Source organism: Balaenoptera borealis (assembly GCF_965194805.1).
Source record: "Balaenoptera borealis genome assembly, chromosome: 4".
In the NCBI taxonomy this organism is placed as follows: Eukaryota; Metazoa; Chordata; class Mammalia; order Artiodactyla; family Balaenopteridae; genus Balaenoptera; species Balaenoptera borealis.
The window spans coordinates 128,359,465-128,379,574 of record NC_138861.1 but is presented as its reverse complement, the minus strand read 5'-3'; the positions used below and the strand labels follow the sequence as shown (position 1 = coordinate 128,379,574).

General features: G+C 37.6%; 1 protein-coding gene across 2 annotated transcripts in view; it reads left to right on the top strand.

Annotated features, from left to right (window-relative positions):
• SEC24D (SEC24 homolog D, COPII coat complex component) overlaps nucleotides 1–20,110 on the top strand; it is a 111,170-nt gene that overhangs the window by 45,757 nt on the left and 45,303 nt on the right. The window lies entirely within an intron of this gene.

Here is a 20,110-nt window from a genome sequence, read left to right as displayed (position 1 = left end):
AGTATAGCATACACACTGTTCGGCCCTGTTCTTTTTTCAGTTAATATGTCTGGCACTTCATTCATGTTGCCACCTACAGAGCGGCCTTATCCTTTGTAACGGCTGTGTAGTATGATACATTAGTAAGACAAACACTGTTGTAACTGTAGGTGTCAATTTTAAGTTACCTACAGATTTCAGAAATGTGAAAATTTGAGAACATGAATCCTAAAATTGAAGGAAATATATGAACATAAACGTGCATGGGATTGCAGCAGATGTGCACGCTGTCTCACTCATTCCCGTACTGTCTGAATCTTTCTGCAGTGATCTTCTGTTATTTTCATAATCAGGAGAAGATGACAGTTCTACCCTGAAAGAAATCTAGGCAGCAACTTTATTGTGTATCAGTATGGGATGTACGCTCCCCAGCAGGGTTAGCTTGAGTGCATCTTGTTCGTGGCAATGAGTTTGCAGTTTTCAGCTACATGCTAGCAGAAACCTCTCCTGCCTGCCCCCTCCCCACGAGACAGCTGACCTGGGTCATGCATGCAAGGAACAGAACAAAATTCAACGTTCTCCAGACCCCAAACCAGAATGTGTAACCACCCTCTTGTTATCACCATTTCATATTAACAATGAAATTATTCAGTAACGTTTCCTGAAAATGAAACCTTGTATTTAGTTTTTTGGTTGAAAAAAGGTTTCAAACATTAGTCCAAGCCTCCCCCTAAACGTATATACACATTCCATACACACACTGAATGTGTGTGCTTTCTATTTTCTGAAGTTGTTTGATCTAACCAAATAGTACCTTCTCACCAGCATAAGGTTTTCCCTTAGTGAAACTTATGCTGTATTTTAGTTTCTGTGCTCTCCAAAGTAATAAGCAGATGAGTTTAGAGTGATGGCTTATTTTCGGAATCTGACTTAGGGTGAAGCTCTGCTTAAGCAAATAACACACTCTAGTTTTTTCATGTTGCTATAGACCCGGTGTGCTGACCAGGTAAACGTATTTTCTCTATTCACGCTCTCTCTACAGAAGCCTTTCCTTTTTTCTTAGACCTTCAAGAACAGGATTACTCAAAGATATATTTATGTATTATACATATGAATAATTATATATATATAATTAATTTATATATATTATATATATCATTGGGGTAAAATCAGTGAACAAAATTGTAAGCTATTTAATGGATATACTGTATTTGAGAAGGATTACTATTTCTTATATAGCAGTGTGTCCTGGGTTGAATGAAGACATTCTCTATTTTAAAGAATACTTTACTTTTATTTGTTGAAATAGACTTAAAGGTGAAAAAAAAAGAAATGTAAAAGGGATGCTAAAACACCAGGAAGAAGTTCCTAAAGGTTGTGCCCTCAAGAAAGTTGTCTCCCTCTTTGGGCGCTTAACTGGACCTGAACGTGGAGAACCGCTAGCATTAGGGAACCATCACTGCTCCACTCTACCGCTGCCTGGATGAAAGTCTAGGTCGCCAAGGATCTGGGCCTTCTTGACAGCTTCCCCTCTTGTGGTTTCCATGACACCTTTCTGGTGTATTTTTTCCTGCTTCACAAGCGGGGAACATTTTAGTTCCCTTTGTTGCCTTCCTGACATCTAATATTGGGGTTCATTAAGGCTTGGGCTTGGGGGTCTCCTCTCTTCTCTCGCATACTCCCTGTCCCCCCAAGGACTAAGTATCATCTATAACAGCTACTAGAGTAGCTAGAGAGAATAATAATAGTCAAAACTTATAGAGTACTCATTGAGCACAATTATCAGTTTTTAAATGTATGTTTATTTATTTCATCCTCACATAAACCTTTTTTTTTTTTTTTAAACCCAATCAAGATTTGCCCATTGCATTCAATTGTTATATCTTTTACCCCACTCTTTTTTTTTTTTATTTATTTTTTATTTATTTATGGCTGTGTTGGGTCTTCGTTTCTGGGCGAGGGCTTTCTCTAGTTGCGGCAAGCAGGGGCCACTCTTTATCGCGGTGCGCGGGCCTCTCACTATCGCGGCCTCTCTTGTTGTGGAGCACAGGCTCCAGGCGCGCAGGCTCAGTAGCTGTGGCTCACGGGCCTAGTTGCTCCGCGGCATGTGGGCTCTTCCCAGACCAGGGCTCGAACCCGTGTCCCCTGCATTGGCAGGCAGATTCTCAACCACTGCGCCACCAGGGAAGCCCAGCAGGCAGATTCTTAACCACTGCGCCACCAGGGAAGCCCATAAACCTATTTGTTGTTCCATTTTAGATGTAAGGACACAGGCACAGAGTTAGATAACTCATTAAGGCCAACGGCTGCTAAGTAGCAGAGCTAGGATTCCAAGCCAGGCAGTCAGAACCCGAGTCCCTGACTCTGAATCACTACGCTGCTGCTCCCTTACTCGTTCATCCCTGTATCTGTAACCCCGCATTCACATATCCAAATGCCTTTCTGAAATCTCTCCTTGGGTAACTCATAGACCCCTCAAACTTAACACGCTCAAAAGTGAATTTCTGCTCTCTACACCCTAAGCCTGTTCATGCGTCCACATATCCATAAATGGCATTGTCATTTATTTAATTGTTCAAGCCCGAAGCTGAACAATTAGAGCTAATAATAGAAAAGAAGGGGCATGCTGATTTTTGATATTTATAACCTATAATCAAGGAAATAAGTTTTAAAGTATGTTTCTTGAAGGTAAATGAATTACATGAATACTGCTATTCTCCCTGTGAGTAGCATTTTAATTTATTTTCCTCTAGAATAAATGGCTTGCTTATTTTTAGGTATAGTAAAACTTTCCTATAAGGAAAATCCAGATAAGGATTTTATTCCTTATCTGACTAATACTGCCATCATTACTGCAATTTAAAAAAAGATATCCTTCAAGATATCCTGATATGGCATTGATCAAAAGGATTTATTTAGTACAGTTTTGTGGTTTGTTTTTTTTAAAGTCAGTTCTGTTGTTTGACAGAACCTTTAAAGCATGTCATGGTGTTAGCAACGGACTATAAAAATAAACCTGACCCAGGCAGTTACCATCAGAGAATGTTCCCTGTGAGCGTTTGCTTTGGAGATGTATGCTATTTCCAAGGGCATATCTGTGTCATCTTTGTTTAATATTTCATATTCCTTACCATAAATTTTAACTTTTTTTGGTATGTGTTTTATGTGAAACCCATTGCTATATTTAATATAGTTAACTATGAGGTACTTATTCAGCAAAAGTAATCAGTTACCTTGTAAGCTCTTTTGCTTAGTAACCTGTGATTTTATTTTTGATGTCGTATTTTAAGACTGAGGTAGAAATGGTATAGATTTCCAGCACAAAGGATTGAAGATTATACTTAATTTTGCATTTTCTTTAAAATAGGAAATCTTTAGATTTTGGGCAAGTGCATACATCATCTAATTATACATGAAATTAAATAATTTCACCTATAAACCAGATGGCAGAAGCTTTTACTCCATCTGTGAATAGATTCAGGAATATCTGTGTATTTTTTTTTAGATTATAAACGGATATAACAGTCAAAGTAATTTCCTTTCTTATTGAATTAGTTTAATCAGATAAATTTTTATCCAAGACTTTAAAGTTCACTTGATTTATAATCCCCTACTTACTTTATAAGAACTGAGCTGGACTTTAGGAACACGGGGAAAAACAAGACCAGTTATTCTTGTCTAGAACGTATAGAAAATCTGCTGGGACAGAGCTAATTTTTGTACAGTGTGAAAAAGGCTGTAATGGAAATAATCTCATTCTTTGGAGTTTAGGTTCAGGGAAGTTTTACGTTAGTTATGACTTAATGAATAAAGAAGTTTGTACTGTTATTAAATACTGTTTAAATTATTTTTCTTCATGATTATTCATATTCTGATAGATTCGGTAGGTATGAAGAAGATGCCATTGGAAAGAAAAAGGGATGGATGTCAATGAACTGACAAATGAGGTTAACAAAAAGGGAAAAGACTGTAAGAGAATAAACTAAACACCAACACATTACGTCCACATCCATCACCAGCAGAAAGCGTTGCTTTGTCATGCACTTGACTTAGCCAATCTTGCTGGCATGAGTTGGCAGAGTTTAGGCAGAGTTTCCACTGCTGTTTAATGCATCAAAGGAAAAAAATTCTGCCTCACTGTAGTATTTTGTTTGTGTGTCAACTTTTTTAAAGGAAGGTAGCTTGTGAAATGGGTGTTATGCGAGTTTTATAGATATAGAAGTTCTACAGGTTCTGGGGCAATGAAAGTCACACAGCTAATAAGTAATGCTGCTGGAACTCGAGTTTCCAAATTCCAAGTTCTTTCAGCAACATCTGTCTTGTTGAGGTTTTATTTGGTTAAACACATAAAATAGCATTCCTTTTTCTTGCTGGTAATTGTTTTAGCAATGGGCCTCCTGTTTCTGCAAGCTTGTGAGTTATCTTGACATGTCCATCTTAGACCTCTTTTCTTGAAGTCTTTTGACTTCAAGCTGCTGCTTAGTACTCCTTGAAGGCAAAGACCATTCAGAATCTGGCAGTGGGCTGGGCATACAGTAGAGGGCCTAGGTGAGTGAATGCACTCTTCTGAGGATTGGGTAGACATGACATTTAAAAGACAAAGACAAATCAAACTACAGAACAGTGGTTGATTTCTAGGTATTTTAGGCTTCTGACAAACTCTGTGGATAAAGAAAAAAATCATTTGAGAGATCATAGATACATTCTATCACATTAATGACAGAGGTTATATTTCATTATAGAGCAGAACAACCAAACAAGTAGGAAGAATTGTTGATCATATAAAGATATTTCAGAAACCAATAAAAATTGACTACTTTCTCCAAAGCACCATAGATGGTAACCGATAGGTGGAACACCTACTGGGTCAGGAGCCAGTAAATTACTGTAGGTCTCCGCTGTGCCTTGTACTGTGACCTTGGGCTGCCATTCCCAAGAGGGAGAAGCCTGGCTCCGATGTTCTATAAATCTAGAAGGCTGCTAGTGTCTACTTTACTTTTCCACTCTTTATTGGACTTTCAGCGTGGATTACAATGTATTGGTCACACATCCTATGTGTTGTTAGAAGTATATGTGAATGTGTTGTGCAACCCAACCCAAAGGGGTTTCATTTATATTATGCTTTTAGTATAAGAAATCTGTAGTATATTATTCACTTTAAAAAGCACATGAAGATTGTGAGACTATGCATTTTTATATATAGCCCCAATTTAGCTAGCTTTAGTGATAAATCTGCTCTGAAATGAAACTGATTACTGCATAATATTGTGTCCTTTGAAGAACTTAAAGAAGACTTGTATCTTAAATTATTTTAAAATGAAAGCTTCAAAAACCTGAATCTGTTTTTTAATATGTGCATTGTAGTCTTAAATTGTTTGCTTTAATGCAATATTTTAAAAGTATTAATATAAAAACTTGGAAAAATAAAATCTATGTACTCGTGTAGAAATAGAATTACGAATATAACACTTAAAATACTTAATGTATAAAGTTACTTTAGAAACTAAATCTTATCCCTTAAGGATTTTGGCCACTCTTTGTACAGTGCTATGAAAAAGTGCTATGAAAAAGCTAGGCAGCTGAAGAACAGGACGTAATCCCTTTTTAGAGTGGTGTTATAGCAGGCATACAGGGAGAGTCACATTTGTCAGGGCAAAGGTTGTTAGAATTCTATTTTAAGTTACAATTTAGAAGTTTAAATATACCAAACTTATGTTTTTAATCACAGAATTATTCACGTAACTCTTTATTTATTTTTTTAATTAAATGGAGAGTAATGTCAGGAGAAACGAGAATGAAAAAGAAAGCATTCTTCCTTGGTTTAACTTTCAGTGAATCCAGGTGTGGGTTTTATGACCTTCAATGCCTGGCAATTGAGTATACAGCATCCATCACATGGGAGCCGAGAAGACCAAGCTCCCTGGATGTAGAATTCCGGGCATCTGTGAGGAGTCACCACAGGAGAGGAAGCATTTTAGAGCCTCCCACTATCATTTTCATCAATTCTAAGGCCCACATTTTCTCACATTTTCTTCACATTTTCACATTTCTAAAAGAGAACTATATCTTCCTAACAATGACTTCTTAGCATTGTGTCATGTTGAGTTGGAAGCTTTGATGAGATTTTAGAATCAGTGAAATACACTACTTCTACACTGCTTCGTTATTACTAACTTCAGTCACATTTTATGGATATTTAGGTAATACAAGAACTTAAAATTTCTGCAGTTGATGTGTCTCCTCAGTGCTCAAGTATACGAAAGTCAAAATTTTAAAGATTTTTATTTGAAAGTTTCCTAAGCCACAAGTTCTCACTGAATGAAAGGCTAAAAAAAAAATAAAGTCATATTTTTAAGGATGAAAGGAAGAGAAAGCCCTATGCAAACCTGTAATTTGAAATTGTTTCATGAAACGTTTGAAAATAGCACCCAAGTTTGTCTGATGCACAAGTGATTTGGGGACCAATTCTTTGTCAGGAATTGAACGTCGTGTGGGTAAGGTGGTGCAGGCAGGAATTTGAGCGTCGATTGAAGTTGGGTACACAGATTGACTCTACCACTTCTAGCAATGTGACCTTGAAAATTTTTACTTAACTTTTTTGAACCTCATTTCTCTCATAAAATTATAGCACCACTTAACTCTTAGTTGTTTAAAAATAAAATAAACTGGTATGAGAAATGATATCTTTATCATTAGTTATGATTATTTGCTGTACCATATAAATTCCTCTTTGGAAAATTTAATTTAATCCAACAATCACTGATTTGGGGTTTCTACTATGTGCAAGGAAGAGAAGTATGAAAACTACAGTAATTTAAATTTACCTGAAGTGTATACATCTAAGAGGGATATTATCATACCCTTTCAATGATTCTAGCTACATATCTTACATAAGAAGGAGGGAACTGATGTGGATGCCACAATTTATATTCATATAAAAGGGAAAGAGCTACTCATTTACGTTTTTTAAAAAATGTTGCATGGTCTCTGTCATCTGATATTACATCACTATTTTCTGTTTTTACTATTCAAATGATAAACACCCACCATTATATAAACATTTCTATAGCTTTTGTTTTTTCATAATGTGCTTCATGGGCATTTGCTGGAATAATTTTCTCTCCATCTCCCACACACTATCCTGTCCTTTTAGCCTAGTTAATTACTATTCACCTTTTAGATTTCAGTTCAAGGTCACCTCCTCCCCATAGCTTTCCAGGATACCCCACATTATACTCCCTGGAGCTCTCCTAATACTGTTTATCACCGTTTGCAATTTTGTATTTGTGTATTTGATTCCTGTCTTTCTCCCACTAGGTTCTATGAGGGTAAGGACCACCTGTAATTTTTCCTTACTATTTTATTCCCAAGACCTGAAGCAGTTCCTGGAAAACCTTTGTGCTAAATAAATATTTAACATGATAGTTTCATTCCACAATATCATTTGTATTTGGAAGTAAATTAGACTTTTGAGGCCAAGTAATTTGATGAGATTTTCACATAGAGATCTATGCTGAAACACTTACTGAGCATGTACTTTATGTAAAAATGCTGCATTTGCTACTGAACAAGTTCCAAGGTAACTTAAAAAGGAACTGACAATCCAGGAGCCAAGTTGTGCTGACTAGGATAATAGTTGCTTAAAGAATTTCCTGGACAGTAAAATTCTTCATACGTTTAGCTTAGGTTTCACTTTATTCTCCCGTCCAGTATTTGTTTCTTTCCATATCATCTCACTATAAAGTGAAGATATACTCTGTGTGTGTATGTGTGTGTATTTATGAGAGAGAGGGGGAGGATATATGGACATACATGTTTAAAAAAAAGGATTAAAATCTTTAAAATGTTATTATTTGGGAAAATAAGAGCATCTTTGACTTTCTTGAACAATATGTCTGCAAAATACAGGTAAAACAGAAGAGCCATAATGATAAACTCTAGTGTATGTAGATATCATGGAACTCATCCACCACAAAGTTCACTCTTTTTTAAAAAATAATTAATTGATTAATTTTTGGCTGCGTTGGGCCTTCGTTGCTGCGCGCGGGCTTTCTCTAGTTGTGGCGAACGGGGGCTACTCTTCGTTGAAGTGCATGGGCTTCTCATTGCAGTGGCTTCTCGTTGCGGAGCACGGGCTCTCGGCACGTGGGCTTCAGTAGTTGTGGCATGTGGTCTTCAGTAGTTGCGGCTCGCAGGCTCTAGAGCACAGGCTCAGTAGTTGTGCACGGGCTTAGTCTCTCCGTGGCATGTGGGATCTTCCCGGACCAGGGCTCAAACCCGTGTCCCCTGCATTGGCAGGCAGATTCTTAACCACTGCGCCACCAGGGAAGTCCCAAGTTCACTCTTCTTAATCCAGAACTGAACTACCAAGGTAAATTGATGTATATCATAGTCTTTAACATGAGAATGAGATTTAAGTTTCTTTTTGTTTACTATATTCCATACTCTCTTCTCCTCCACAGTTTAAAAAGTTTTGAAAAACTCTTTTATCTAAGTACTTCAAACATCAGTTTTGTCTGCATTTCTCCTTTTCCTATAGAAAAAGGATAGAAAATTTATTAGCTCATATTTATCAATTTTTATTATTTATTTGATAAATTAAAAAGTCATCTTTCCTCTCCTTCCAGCTCATTATTGATATATAATAAATATATAAATGTGTTTATTTCTCTAGATGCTTTCAAATTGGTCACACACATTTTTTAAATTAAAAATTTCTTCTCAACTTTTTTTAAAACCCTATTTTCAAGTCTTACCTCCAAATGGCTTTTGTCTATTTGCCTAGATCAAATAAACTCACAAAAGGTGATTTGCTGCATTACTTGGAAGTGGCCTGGCCAGTGCATAGGGCTGCCCACCAGGGATGGTGGCATTGATAGCACATCGGACTGCATGAATCTTAGAGTCCTGTATTTTTTCCCACTCTAAAAGCAATGCATATAAAAAGCTTGGATATGCTTGGATAAATGTGTAGCTTCTGTAGGTGTCAACTCTGAAAAGGGAAATAGTAATTTGACTTTTCTGATATCCTTATTTACAGAATCAGTTTTATAATTGTATAATCACATGAATTTTTAGGAATTTTTCAATTGTTTTGTACAACATAATCTGGGCAATAATACATTGTTTTGTGATATGATGAGCAGTGTCCATTTTTATGAAGGATTGCTAATTTACTTATTCTATTTCAACAAGAATTTTTTTTTCCTTTTTTATTGAAGTATAGTTGATTTACAATGTAGTGTTAATTTGAGGTGTACAGCAAAGTGATTCAGTTATACATACACACACACATATATATATATATATATTTTTTTCAGATTCCTTTCCCTTACAGGTTATTACAAAATATTGAGTATAGTTCCTTGTGCTAAACAGTAGGTCCTTATTGGTTATCTGTTTTATATATAGTAGTGTATGTGTGTTAGTCCCAAACTCCTAATTTATCCCTCCCACCCTTTCCCTCTTGGTAAACATAAGTTTCTTTTCTATGTCTATGGCTCTATTTCTGTTTTGTATATAAGCTCATCGTGTCATTTTTTTCCTAGATTACACATATAAGTGGTATCATATGATATTTGTCTTTCTGTGTCTGGCTTACTTCACTTAGTATGACAATCCATGAAATAATGGAAAAGGATAGAAAATTTATTAGCTCATATTTATAATGCAAATGGCATTATTTCATTCTTTTTTTATGGCTAATATTCCATTGTATAAATATACCACATCTTCTTTATCCATTCATCTGTTGATGGACATTTAGGTTGCTTCCATGTCTTGGCTATTGTAAATAGTGCTGCTGTGAACATTGGGGTGCAAGTATTTTTTCGAAATAGAGTTTTGTCCAGGTATGTGCCCAGGAGTGGGAATGCAGGATCATATGGTAGCCCAATTTTTAGTTTTTTAAGGAACCTTCATACTGTTCTCCACAGTCGCTGTACCAACTTATATTCCCACCAACAGTGTAGGAGGGTTCCCTTCTCTCCACACCCTCTCCAGCATTTATTATTTGTAGACTTTTTGATGATGGCCATTCTGACTGGTGTGAGGTGATATTACATTGTAGTTTTGATTTGCATTTCTCTAATAATTAGTGATGTTGAGCATCTTTTCATGTGCCTCTTGGCCATCTGTGTGTCTTCTTTGGAGAAATCTCTATTTAGATCTTCTGCCCATTTTTTGATTGGGTTGTTTGGGTTTTTTGATATTGAGCTGTATGAGCTGTTTATATATTTTGGAGATTAATCCCTTGTCGGTCATACCATTTGCAAATGTTTTCTCCCATTCTGTATGTTGTCTTTTTGTTTTCTTTATGGTTTCCTTCGCTGTGCAAAACGTTTTAAGTTTAATTAGGTCCCATTTGTTTATTTTTGTTTTTATTTCCATTACTCTAGGAGACGGATCCAAAAAGATACTGCTGTGATTTATGTCAAAGAGTGTTCTGCCTGTGTTTTCCTCTAGGAGTTTTATAGTATCAGGTCTTACATTTAAGTTTCTCATCCATTTTTAGTTTATTTTTGTATATGGTGTTAGAGAATGTTCTAATTTCATTCTTCTCCATGTACCTGTGCAGTTTTCCCTGCACCACTTATTGAAGAGACTGTCTTTTCTCCAGTGTATATTCTTGCCTCCTTTGTCATAGATTAATTGACCGTAGGTGCATGGGTTTATTTCTTTCTATGCTATTCAATAGGTATTTAATTCTACAAACATTTACTCTTTACCCATTATGTGCCATGTACTCTTCTTGGTCCTGGGATATGTCAGTGAACAAAACAGACAAAGATCTCTGCCCTCATCAAGCTCACATTTTAACAGAAAGAGGCAAGACAATGAACCTGACAATAAGAAAATTATTGAACAAATGGAGGAAGGAAAAAGAAGAGCAGATTGGGGGATGAGAACTGCCCGTGGGAGGGGCTAGAGTGCAGGTTTCTGATTGAATAGGTTAGACAGGTATGCCTGATTGAGAGGGTGTCATTTAAATAATAGACTTGGCTCATGCATAGGGGGGAACATTTTGAAGGTGTTTTCATGGCCATAAAGAAGTGAGATAAATGGAGGGAAGACGTTGGCTGACTTGTAATTCTGTCAGAGAGACAAAGGAAGTTTGCCTCTAGGCTTATTATTTTTAACACTTTCATCTTTAAAGTGGAGTATTTTACAACTTTCCTTTGAGGAACAAAAAATTGCCAATCATTTTCTTGTTTCTTCATGGAAGAAACAAACTTGATTCATAGGGTTTTTAAGTCTACAATATATTTTCATCATCTGTGGAACATTGTGCGTTCTTATAGCAATTGAAGCAATTAAACATGGCTTCTGCAAGTGGCCTATAATTAGACAACAAAATGTAATTCTTCCTTAGGGACCAAAGATAAACTATAATAGGTCAAAGTTTAAAAGAAATGTGGGAAAATGTCTCTCAGCTATAGAATTCCTGAATATCATAGCTCCTTGAGAGGGAATGTCTTACTCAAATTGCCAACATGTGTTCCAGGAAGAAAAATGATGCTGATCTTTGCAAATATACCCGTAACTTGAAAGACTGCATCAGCATAACCCAATCCAAACAGAGCAGTTTTTGGTTAAGTATCATTTCTCACGGTTTATAATTTAGTCACGAACTATGACTTCCATTCAGGAAAACTGATATTATGGTGCTCTCCAAACTGCACTATTTATTTTCCCTTTCGAAACTCTGGATGCCCCGTCACCAGGAGCAGCCCTTTCATAGACTTCAGCATATAGTCCAATTTGACCTTCCCCCTAAAAAGTCCCCCTGGCATTAGAGGGCCTGGGGAGAAAGGTCACAGCTGTGTTTGCTTTAAGACGCTATTGGCCATTACAAGAGAAGAGTCTCCCAGTGTAGTTATTTGTGCATATATTGGGATGAACTTAACATATTAAGGTTTTTCACACCCACACCTAATCTTCTGTGATAAAAGAACTGGCAAATATCCTCATGTCCAAATGTGACTTCTGTATTTTCCTTCTTCCTTCATTTTTTTTTTTCATTCAGACTTCAGTTTTTCCTTTTCCCCTCCCTCCCTCCCTCCTTTTCTTATCATCTATTCAATAAATATTTATTGAGCATATACTGTGAAACACAGGCCCTGGGGATCAGTGGTGAACCTGAGGCTTACCTAAGCTGTTAAGGAGTGAATTTTTTTATAGTTAGAAATTTACCTTAAAAATTAGATCTAATATTCAAACATCTTTTGAGTTTATTTTTAAAAGAGTTTTTAGGAATTGAATAACATACAGGGGATGATGAAACAAACAGAAATTCTAAAGACCCCTCATGGTAATTGTAAAACATATGATAGAATTTACTAATTGATAGGCAGGTTTCAAAACCTATACCAACCATTCTTCCAAAGACATGGTTTTTGTTCCGTGAATGGTGAAATCTCTTAACTATGTTCTGTCAGAATTGTTACTATGCAGCAACAACTGATTTGAGATGAGAGAGAGAGAGAGAGAGAGAGAGGGAGGGAGAAACCTGGCCAGTGAGGACATACTGCTCTACCCGGTTTTGACAACTCTCCATAAAATCCCTCCATCCTTCCTCTTTATCTCCCTTCTTCTCAGCTGGACTAGGCTGCTTGCATGCTGACCACCAACAGACGCCAAGCTCAGGCTTTTCTTCCTGAGTTGTGCTGTTCTCACTATTCCCTCCCTGTCAGTCCGTGGAAATGTATCTCCGCGTAACTACCCACCTTGAAAGAATGCTTTATTGACCACTCCCCCATGCCCAGCACCCCCCACCCCCCCGCCACAAGTGATTTCTTCTTTTGTCTGTGCCTTTTGCTTAGCACCTATCATGAACTGCCGCAGGTAGTCATGGTAGTATATTCGTGGGTAGCTGGTGGATATTTTGTTTGTTCATTCAAAAACTATCACTGCCCCCTCTCTCAGGTATTGTGCTATAGGAGACACGCGATAAAACAAATGTTAGACATGTGAGGCATGGGTCTGAGAATTTAGCAGTGATGCTGAAAAGTAAAGCATTGTGATGAGTGCTGCTGGGCACAAGGTCATATGGCAACGCACAGCTGAGATGCCTAAGCCAGTCCTGAGGGGCCAGATTGAGACTTGGTCCCAGTTTAGACAAGGTCACTGACAGCAAGTCAGGAGGAGGGAGGGATACCCCTTCTGTTGTAACAGGAGGGAGAAAGGAAGACCTTAGGTAGGTGCTGGTAAATCCGTGGGGAAAAGTCAAGGCAGTTCCTCTCTGAGGTTTTCTGTTTTTCTTTGTGAGCAAGGCGGCAAAGTTACCTGCTGAGGGAGGTGGGAGGAGAGCTTATTTGAAGGATAAAATGGAGTTTAAAAGATATAAAATAGCTCCTGTAGAGAAAGAGAGAGAGAAATGGCAGGAGACACTTCATGGGTACCAGGGACCACCAAGGGCTTGGTTCAAGACACAGACGGTGTGTGATGGCAGCTTTCTCTGAAACTATGTGCTTTTTCTACAGAAGCGAGCTGCAAGCAGTTTCTGAATGTTTCGCACAGAAAATGAATGGGGATTCAAGCTATAGCCCTGCAGTTTATTGGACAAGTCACTGCCCCTCACATGTCCATTCCCTTCTGAACAGCATGGGTGATAATTCCCACTGCCAGGGTTGTGAGCGTCTCAACATCACGATTAGCTTTTATATACATGAAAGCATTTTAAACTATTGAATATAAATCGTACAGGTGATAGTTATGATCTTACGTATATTATAACTTTGAATCAGTAACATTTTCCAGGATTTTTCAATGCTGGATAGACCAAAACAAAAAAATAAAAACACCCCCCCCAAACCAAAAAAGACCAATTTCCAAATAAAAGACATGTTCAAATCCAATATAAGCTCTAGATATAGTTATAACAAGAATAAATAGACTTAACAGGGATTTCCTTGGCAGTCCAGTGGTTAGGACTTCACCTTCCAATGCAGGGGGTATGGGTTTGATTCCTGGTCAGGGAGCTAAGATCCCACATGCCTCACAGCCAAAAAACCAAAACTTAAAAACAGAAGCAGTACTGTAACAAATTCAATAAAGACTTTAAAAAAATAAAAATAAATAGACTTAACAGTATTGTTGAAGAGGAAAAAATTGAAAATAATCTCTCAAGTGCCACAAATACCGAAACTAGCAAGAGGTTAATTTTCTGGAAACATGAAAATGCCAAGTTTTAGGGCCAACTGAAAACATTTTTTAAAAGTCTGAATAATTCTCATAATTATTACAGTACATTGAGTATTTTATTATCAGGCTTGGTTTCTTTTTAAAGGTTGCATAACATGATTTTTAAAAGGCATTCAGAAAATATTATTCTTTCATGCCATACCTGTTATTTTAAAGAGTCCAACAAAATAGAACTGCTGTTGAGAAAACGTGTGTACGGTAAGCAGCTACTGCCCTGTACTTTTTCTGCCCACGTAGGCTGACTGAATGTCATATATGGTGAAGCCAAAAACAGAAAACACACACAAGCTGCTTCTCATTTCTCTTTCCTATGGAAATATCTTTAATAAGTGCAGTTGATACAGACTCTCTTTTCATTTTAGCTACTGGGCATAATCCTCTGGGAATCCGGCTCTGCTTGTCTTCCAGCATGCCTAACAGTCTGAATGTTTAACATTTTTAAAGGGTAGTTGTTCATCACAGGTTCTGGATTATCTTTTCACATACCATTTTCATGCTTCTACTTATACCCCCTGATTAATCCAAATTACCAACTGACCTCTCTTGAGACAGATCCAAAAAATAAGCAGCACTCCAATCCCAAAGAAGTAGCTGTGTGCCAGAATCACATTTGACAACACAAAACCTTTGCTGCTAGAGATATATATATTTACCATTGTAAAGATCAAATTTACTGGGGAATATAATCTGATGTTGAATATGATCCTTGATCAAGCTGGAGGAGCGTGTCACATTTTGGCAGGTCTTCTTGCTATAAATCTTCTGATCTGATTTAGGAACCACTGTAGGCACAAATGTCTCTCCCATTACTAGTAATTATTTAGCTGAGATATTTCCTTCAGGCACTTAGTAGAGTATTGGTCATGTGGGGACAACTATATAGTTCCAGGACACTGATTACTTTCCTGGAGACTTCTAATGAAGGAAATAGAAGGAGAGGGAAAAAAAGGAAGAGAAGTATACATTGAAAATGGGAAATGTGTATTTTTTCAAAATCAGTAAACAAGTGTTAGAAGACAGGGGAAAGTAGGTGGTTAAAGAGTGAGCGTGTGTGTGTGTGCATTAGAACTTAAGTGAACTATCATCCTGAAAAAATGAGGTGAACAGTGGAGCAATGGAAGAAGAAAGAGGAGAGGGGGACGGTTTTCACCGAGGAATATCCTGGAGATGGGCAGGAATACCTTCTTCCCAAGCCAGGGTGTTCCTGAAATCTCCGATCTGGCCACTCTGTCTTCTCTCTCCCCTCAGCCACACTGTTGCCCGTGATTTGATGTTCCAGCAGGAAGAAAACCATTTCTCCATCACAGTGCACTGCTGAGCACCATGATGCAAGCCTCCTCGTCTTTGCTTTGTTATCTTGCACCTCGAGTGCGAACGCAGAGAGCAGGGGGTGGGCGCTGGCAGCAGGAGCGCTGGCTTCCTCGCCTCCCAGGCTGCCGTCAGCGGCCTACTGTGCCTGCTGTGCTTGGGGCTGCCTGTCCCATCACTGTGTCCGTTTTCCTACGTGCAGACAAGGAAAAGTTGGAAGAGGATTAGAAACTTTTAAAATAAGTTTTTCTTGGCTATTATCTTCAGTTAATTTGGCACAGTCTGTAATTTCTATGTAATTCATGCTTAAAATAGCCTGTATTTCATGTTTAATCACGTTTTGTTTCACCCAGAATATTTTTTAACCATTATCAGAGGATTTTTCAAGAAAAGTATAGGTTTCTTCATTTTGTGATGGTAATAACTGATGTAAGTTCAGGTCAATGTTATTATAGTTACATAAAATGAAGGTAGCATAATTATCTTGAGTATTTTATTACCTACTGAGGAAATTATATAGTTTTGTTTTAATTTTTAGTTGTACAGTGCCACCTAGTGGATCTGTGCTATAAGAACACCTTCATATTTTCTTCAGCTTTCCAGATTTGGTATAATCAGCTTGTAATATTTAGCTGCCTTCTGTTATTCATCACTTTGCTAAGACAAAGACTATATAGCAAGACTTGGGTATTCAGACATTTCTTAGTTATAGAGATGCCAAAACAAAAATACAGAGGCTATAAACTTTACCAGAATTCTTCATGTTGGATCTTTCTAGGTTGTGCTTCATTTCTGTTTTTGTTTTGGATTACAATCTGTGAATGGTTTAGTGGTACTTTTTATTAATGATGATTTCCCAAGTATGCTTTCTACTCCTGCCTTGCTCTTTTAATCGCATGTTTGCCTGCTTGTTTGTTTAATGTCTTTCTATCCCACTGGACTGTATGCCCCACCAAGGCACACAGGACACCCAGCACCGAATGCACAGATGTTAAAGAGAATGGCAGTAATACTTAGAAAACTGGTAATATGTAAACACATGAAAACTTTTAAAATTGTATTAGTAGTGCCGAGGAGTTGTTGATTGATACATTTTGTTATCTACTCCTTTTACGTGGAATAATAACCAAAAGTTTTACCACTGTACCTAATTTCTCAATGAATTATATTCTTTCTTGTTCTCCAGAATCGACCACGGTGTTACATATGCACAAAAAAGAGATACATTTTATTCAATTAAAGCATCTTAATTAAATTAGTACCAATAAAGTATTTGGCAAAACCCTGGTAGTCCAAAAATACAAGCCAAAGATTCAAATATTATTTTCCTCCCTCTTCTTTCCCCAGCATCCCCATCACTTACATGTTATATAAACTCATGCCACACAGGACCAGAGCCAAGAATAGCCAGATGAAGGTTTTACAGCAAGGCTCTCCATCCTTTTACTTTTTCCATTTAAGAGAAGAACAGAAAAGAAAGAGCAGGCAGGAATATACCAGAGGCCAAAAGATTAAAACACACTTATAAACAAAATTGCAAAGTCTGAAAATAGCTCTGAGGTGAGTATAACATAATGCCCTTGGTAAGAAGAGAAAAAAACTTAGGCAACTTTTTGGAAAGTAATGTGATTTTTTTTTTTTTAAAGCTGTATACACTGAAGTTGAACTCAGAAGAAAAGTGAGATTAGCTATTTATGAGCTCATGCACGCTACTGTAGAGCAGATAAGCAGACATCTGGAGAGAGCAAAGAAAAATCTCTGATGGTCTTCAACATAGCCTAAGAGAGATGAAACAAGACAGTGTAATTTGGAAACCCTTGTCCTGTTGCCCAAAAAGAAAATGCAAACAGTTAAAAAGCTTTTAACATTCTTTACTGTCACCTCAATTGTCTGAGGACCTTCCTTACCTATCCATCATCCAGTTTCCAGAAGAGTGAAAATAGAAAAAATGCAAGCGTATTTTACAGCCTCGATACAGTCATTACTCGACTCCAGTTTGTTACTAGACATTCATTTTCAGTTCTGCAAGTTTGAATCTGCCAGGACTGGAATGCTTAGGTGGTAGCTGCCGACAATTTCACAGTAATTTTAGGCTGGGCCTGTCTTTCAGTAAATCATATCAGTAAAAATAAGGTTAATTTTCCTTCCATTACCTCTGCTTTGTCTAGCAAATAATTGCATCAGATTTTGTTTCTAAAGTGTCTCAGGGAATTAATTATAGCCTTTGAACTCTGAAAATAAAAGGATGAGAGAAGTAAACTTGGCTGGAGTTTATGCACATTGAAGGCTTTAACCCTAGTTTAACTCTCTTGAAATCACCTCCTCAGCTCCAAGGTTGAAGCTGTAGAACAGAGCAGCAACCAAAGTCATGACTGATGACTGGATTTTTGACCCAGAAAAAGCTACCTTATCGTTACATTTTTTGTTGTCTTTCACTTCTTATTCTGATTCTCCATTCACTGTCCTAAGAATCTCTTGTTGGTACCTATATCTTTCTGTTTGCTTCCCTTTTGCCCCCTCATATTATTTCTTGTTATTACCAGTTGAAGAAGATACACATTCATCACTTTATGCTTTTCAAACAAAAAATTTATATAAAAAAAAGTATTGTGTATGTCAGTATTTGAATATATATGTATTTATTTTATTATTTATTTATTTATTTATTTATGGCTGTGTTGGGTCTTCGTTTCTGTGCGAGGGCTTTCTCTAGTTGCGGCGAGCGGGGGCCACTCTTCATCGCGGTGCGCGGGCCTCTTCACTGTCGCGGCCTCTTGTTGCGGAGCACAGGCTCCAGACGCGCAGGCTCAGTAATTGTGGCTCACGGGCCTAGTCGCTCCGCAGCATGTGGGATCCTCCCAGACCAGGGCTCGAACCCGTGTCCCCTGCATTGGCAGGCAGATTCTCAACCACTGCGCCACCAGGGAAGCCCATATGTGTATTTAAATCAAACTCCTAGAATGGTTTTAAAATCTACTGTACCTGTCAACTTTTGTAACCATCAGATACTATCAAAAGCTCCAGCAAGGTAGATTCCCTGTCTTTTAGATCATTTTTTACAGTAACATTTTACAGTCACAAGGTAGCTAATTTGAAAGTTTATATAAATAAATGCCTTTAGAAACTCAAGCCTATCTCACACTTATCAGACTATAACTGTCCTATTAAATATACACTCTCTCCTGAGCTGAGTGGTTTGGAGGAAAGGCCGCTCAGCACAGATGTGATAACAACAGTTAGTTATGCCAGGCTTAGTAGTCTGTCCTGCACGTGGCTTCCTCATTTAATCCTGTCACAACCGTGTGCGTGGGACACCAGAGCTACGCCCGTGCCTACAGATCAGAAGAGACCAGAAATAAGAAAGTCCAGTCCACCTTCTGGCTTCCTTGAGGCAGGAGATGAGGGAGAGGGCAGTGCAGAGGGAGTGATTCTGAATGTTTTTTTTTTTTTTTATCCTTTTCCTGATTCTTTTATGTATTCTATTATCTGTGTTTTCCTACTCTGAGATCTCACAACTCATTTCTGAAACCTCAGCAGTGGATTAGTTTTCACATTGAACGTCTGGGCAGGGACAGACAGTAGATCTCTCTCTCTTTTTTCTTTTTTTTCCCCCCCGCAAGAAAATGGCAGAAAATGGCCTTATGACCCCACTTCATCGCCACCCTCCTCCTGCTCCTCAAGTCTCCATGAAACAGCAGTCTGCTTTATTTACGTCTTTGTCTTTAAAGAAAAACTTGGTTGATGTGCCAAACCCTGTAATTGTCAAGCTTTTCTAGAAATGTTATCTTTAAGGAGATTTATACAAGCAAAAAGAATCTATGTGGTTTTATTCTGAAAGCTGGAAGTGTTGAGAAACAAGGCAGACTTCTAGTGCTGAGTTTTTTCACTTTCAGGCTGTAAAAGATGTGTAATGGTTTCTATGCATGTTTGTGAGGAAGAAGCAATTGAAATATTTATTTTTTTGTTCTGGCAAAGCATGACCAGCCACATTGAAAGTACTTCGTGAGACGTTTTGTCATGGGATTAAAGACACAGAAAAGGCAGAATCAGCCTCCTTGCCTAAATAAGTGAACATTATTGCATATTTCTTCAGAGAGTTGCATTTTTGAAGAAACATTTTATATACTGTGTTGGAATTAGCTAAGTGGCATACCACTATGCAAACTAGAGCTTTTATTTGTTTGTTTGTTTATTTATTTATAAATATTTTGGGTGCTCTGTGCGACATGTGGGATCTTAGTTCCCTGACCAGAGTTCAAACCCACGCCCCCTGCAGTGGAAGCACAGAGTTTTAACTGCTGGACCACCAAGGAAGTCCTGCTCTGTTTTTTTTTTTCTTTCAAACCAGAGCTTTTAAAATCAGACCCAGTTCCGCCTTCTTTATTTATAGTTAATGAACAAACTTAGCGAAATATGTGATACACGGTGCCCAGGACGTTTCCAACATAAGCTTTATTAAGTATTACTACCATCATGATATTTCTTCTCTGTCTTCGCACACGTGGGTAAATACACATATACATAAATGTACACATATGCTTATTAATTACATGTACATTTAGATTAATTTTCGTTTGGGTAGTGCCTTGAATTCCACAAGGTACCAAGAGGTGTCCTTACT